Raw genomic sequence first — 5,255 nt, 5'->3', positions numbered from 1 at the left:
TATTGAATTTTTATGAGCCAGGTACCGTGCTAGATTTCTGGGGGGGGCGGGGGTGGGGGGTTCTGTTATTTCTTAAAGTTTCACATAGAATCAAATGGATTCACATAGTTTAGAATCAAATAGATCTATAAAAAATTCTTTTGCTAAATGAAAAATACCACTCCCTTGACCTTCCTCTCCTATTTCCTGTCCCCAGAGCAAGCTGTTTCACTGGTTTTATTTTGTTGTTATTTATTAGCATATCTTCAGGTAACATGCTTATATTGCTTTTACTTGTTTTCAGTTTGAGATATTTCTTTAATTCCTGATATAAAGCTTTGCTCTTCTGCTTCCCAACCATTGCACTTTCCCTTCCTGCTCCCCTTTTCCCAGCATACGTAATTCAGTGTTTACATTATTGACTGTGATTAAGAATGTTTACATCATTAAGATTATGTAACACTGTACAGCTAAGTGATGTGTTATTCTTACCCTGTACTGCATTTTTATTTCCTTGACTTAATAATTTATTTTGTTTACATGGGTTTCTATATACTTATTGCTAATTAAATCCAAAACTCTACGTTCAGACATACCAGTTGTTTTATCAGTTTCATCCATCTTGAAGAAATTGCTCCTGGAGCAATAATCTGTTTTGTCCAGTCTGGACTTTTTGCCTTCTGTGGCTGGGGCACAGCTGTCATCCTGCAATCTCTTTTCACCATCATCCTAGGAATTGCTTGTGTCTCCCCTATATTGGATTCCCTGATTTCCCATTTCCTATATCTCATGTCTGTCTTAGATTTACTCCTTCATTTGTGTGGATCATATCCTCAAGTAGCTTCCTGAGAACAAAAGGGGCACAGGAGATACATTTTTTTGCAAAGTGGTATAGGAGATCCAGCTATAGATGCATTCACCATGTCAACACTACCGTTTGCTGCCGTCCACACTCACACTATTCCTGAGCTCATTTTGGACAGTTTTAGTTTCTTTGTACAGTAAACATAATTCAGCTCTGGCAAAAAAAAATGGTTTCTGTTAATAGTTTCCCGCATGGGAACTCTGATGGATTAATTTTTAAAAATGGATCTATGTGTGTACGTGTGCACATACACATATTCACATACCCCTTGCTATTCAAACTCAGGAATTGAATGGATTTGGATATATTTTTCAATTAAAACATTCACCATCCTTACTACTAAGTATCTGAACCTCAGAAACTAATTAGATTTGGGTAACTAAATAGCCCCTCACTGGCTGAAGGACTGCCATCTGAACTTGAACAACTAAACAGATTTATACATACATGTATATACATACATCTTTGATCAAAAATATTCCTGAAAACAATTCCATCTCCTAGTACTAGATCATATTAAAAGAGATGTGAAGAGAGATAATAATTATTTCATTTTATGGGGAAAATATGCCATGAGTGTTTGTGAATTTGGGATTGGCAGAAGTCTTTGGACATATCTCCAGTTAATATTCTTTGTCTGTCTGAGAATGTTTATAGTAGAATACCCGTCTTCCTTTGTAAGTGCTTCACATGTATCAATCTCTTCAATCCTCATAACCTTATAGGGTAAGTCCTATTATCCCCAGTATACTGGTGGGAAGAATAAGGTACTGAGATGTTAAGCAACTTACTAAATAAAGATCATACCACCATTATACAGTGGACTCCATATTTGAACCAGATAGCCTAGATCCAGAGTCTGAACTGTGCTGTACTAAATTCAGTGATATGCTGTAAATGAATATAAGCAATCCTGGGGCAGTGATGATTGGGCCTGGGAGCCTTTATTTGTAGTTTTTGCTGATTTCATGAAATAATGCCAGGTGTGTCACCAACAACTAGTTTAACACTATTTTGCCATATTTGCCTCAAGTTTTTTATCCCAAAGATATTGCTAAATAGCTCTCACCCCTGAAACCAAGCAGGACTCTGTGGGGCTCTTGGGCATGGAAGCCTTTCTGTGTTCCCTGTTTCTTATTTGTAGGGAATAGGCTTCAGTCTCCATGACCTTCCCTGAGTTGCAAAGGGCAGATTCAAACAGCTGCTAATCAGGGAAGGGAGGGGATGCAGAGACAAGGGAGGAGCAGTCAAACAATAGTGCAGGGTCCTAGTTCTGCCTCAAGGGATACACATAACAATATGTTTGAGCTCTTCTGCAGAACTAAAACCCCCAACAAATGGAAGATATTAACTACTTGATGAAGCATTCATTATTCAGAGAGAAGGTCACAGTTGGATAACATCCAGAACCACAAGAAACTCATCAGGAGAACATCTGAGGCCAGATTAAAGGAATGTAGGCCCTGCACACACCCTGATCCTTATCAGCAACCTCACCCTTGAACCACTGCTGTAAAACTCCTCACCAAATCCTCCCAGGTTGAGACACACAGTTTTGAGGGCATTAGCCCACTGTGTCCCCCTTTGCCCGGCAAAGCAATAAAGTTCTTTTTTACTTCACACAAAACTCTGTCTCCAAGATTCAATTCAGCACCGGTGCACAAAGGCTAAGTTTCGGCATCACCCCCAGTCCTATTCCTTTTTCCCTCTCCAGAGATAACTTGTATCACTTGTAGTTTCATGCACTTAACTACTTGTGTATGCATCCATAGTCTGTGCATAGTGTTATGTACTTATATCCTATATTTTCCTATTAGAATCGAAACATCAGGATTGGATGTCTTAAAAGTGGCAACAGTGTAAGAATAATCAGCTCACTTAAGCAGAAATTTAAAGGACATTATACATACCCTTAGGGGTTAGCAGTCACCCTTAGGAGTTACAATAGGACACCTGGAGGCATTCATTTTTATCTAAATTTTCGGAAAGAATCTTTATGATGAAAGCAATACAGATAATAGTAAAATAGAATGCAAACTTGCTCAAGTTTTAAGACAAGACGCAGGGGACTGCAAAGGAATTTTCCTGCCTAGGAATATGCAGTCACTGTTCTTTTAGGATCATTCTTCAGTGGAAAAGTTAGAAAGGAACCAACATTAGGGGGACGAAAAGTGCAATTTGTTGAATACTTAATCAGAAGTAGAGCCTAATGCTTGGCATAGTGCACACCTTTGCAGGTCACCTCCGAGAAAGCACCCATGTGCTAGGTGTAAGGCCACTCTTCTACTGGCCTAGACCTTAAGCAGTAGACTAGTGGAAGCCCAGAAGTTTGGTGGTCCTAACAGTACCATGTTATTTCTGTTGATACTTAGCACTCTTTCTGTGCTCTTCCTAGTACTGCCTTAGCAGGAAGCCTGCTAAACTGGCTCTCCCCCCCCTAAATCTACTCTACCCTTCACCCTGCTCAGTACCCCAGGAAGTTGACTTCTATGCACAATATTAACCAGAATCCCTTTTCCTTGCTTGAGTGTTGCAAATGGGAGAAACCATTAGGAGAAGACTGGGTGGGAAGGGAAAGAGGTCAGGGAGTGTATTTTCTTGCCTTCCTCCCATGCAGTGGTTTGGAAACAGCTGTATTCCTCTACATCACAGCTCCTGACATAGCCCAGAAGTAGATCTCATAGGTTCAGCAACCAGTTTTCCTTGCCTTTTCTTCTTTTGAGTAGAAACATCTTGCTCCTGCTTAACCCAGGCTGCTTCACCATCTCTTGTAATCTCCTTTATCCTTGCCTACTCTCTTTGCTCACTCCATTTGGGTGTGCCATCTGTTTACTGCTGCAGTCCTGTATAATATAGTAATTTGTACCATGAGTAGCTCCTAGAAACACAGCCTCAAAGTAGGATTCTGGAATTGCATTGCATGCATTTGGTGGATATACAAATACCTTCCTTGTCAGGGGAAATGGATACTTGTGGCAAGAGGTGATTTCACATTTACTCACATTATCACTAGTGGTGGTGTGAGGTGTTGGAGGACAGTGAGTTAGGAAGATCAAGTGGATGTGGCATTTTGTCACTATGGCCATGATGGGGATTACAGAGGTTGTTGTGAGGGCTGGTCGTTCTGTTTTGTTTGTTTTGTTTCTTTTTTGAATTTTGGCCACACGACGCAGCATGTGGGATCTTAGTTCCCCAACCAGGGATCGAACCCGTGCCTCCTAGACTGCCAAGGAAGTCATGGGCTAGTCATTTTGGATGTCCAGGGTATACACACAGGAAAAAGGATAAATTGAAAGCAAGTGTGAAACATCAGAAAACTTATTATGGCAGCTTTAGGGGAATATCTTGTCCTTTGTAGCTGACAGAAGCAACCCCTTCTCTCTGAGGGAAACAGTCTTACCCCAACTGCATACACCCAAGAAAAAAAGCTTTCAGTGACTTTGCCTAAGAAAATTATCTCATACGGGGATATCAGGATCCACACCTACTATCCATCTTTACACTCTGGAAGATAATCAATTAGATGCCAGCATATCCCAGACGAGTACAAGGTTAGGCCCAAGGGAAGGCACCTGTACAGGATATTATCACTTTGCACTGGTAGGAGTCTGGGGAACAAGTATGGGAGTAGATTCTAAGGGTATTAAACCAAAACAGATGACATGAGATAGGCCAGGCATATTGATATTGGTGTATTCACACAGGAAACGTGGTTTAACGTATTGGCTTGAGAACCTGGAAATGATGGTAACGTTGACACAATAGCTGCCTACTGTCAACTAGGTGGAAATGTCAGAACTTTCCCAGAGTACTATAAAGGGAAGAGTCCAGAGTCTTAGGGAGATGGGAATGTGGATCTGTTCTGTGTGAACTTGCTCATTACCACAAACATGGTTGCTTACAAGAATGGAAATGTATTCTCTCACAGTTCTGGGGGCTAGAAGTCTAAAATTAATTTCACTGGGCTGAGATTAAGGTGTCAGCAAGGCCATACTCCCTCTGGAGGCTCTAGAGCTCCAGGGGAGAATCTATTCCTTGCCTCTTAGCTTCTGGTGGCTGCCAACATCCCTAGGTTTGTGTTCACATCACTCAATTCTTTGTCTCCGTGAACACATGGCCTCCTCTTCAGCATGTGTCAAATCTCCCTCTGTCTCTCTCTTATAAGGATGGTTGTGATTGAATTTAGGGCCATTCAGATAATCCAGGATTCAAGTTTCCTAACCAAATCACATTTATTTCCCATATAAATAATATTCGCAGGTTCCTGGGATTAGGACTTGATATCTTTGGGGACCATTATCCAGTCTACTATTATGTAATAAATCGTTTAATCACGGTAGATCTATACTGTGGGATACTAACACAGCAATAAAAAGGAATGAACTATTGATACACTTTACAATCTGGATGA

This window comes from Balaenoptera ricei, chromosome 8, assembly GCF_028023285.1.
Source record: "Balaenoptera ricei isolate mBalRic1 chromosome 8, mBalRic1.hap2, whole genome shotgun sequence".
Classification (NCBI taxonomy): Eukaryota; Metazoa; Chordata; class Mammalia; order Artiodactyla; family Balaenopteridae; genus Balaenoptera; species Balaenoptera ricei.
The sequence above is the reverse complement of the archived record's forward strand: the minus strand, read 5'-3'. Positions refer to the sequence as shown.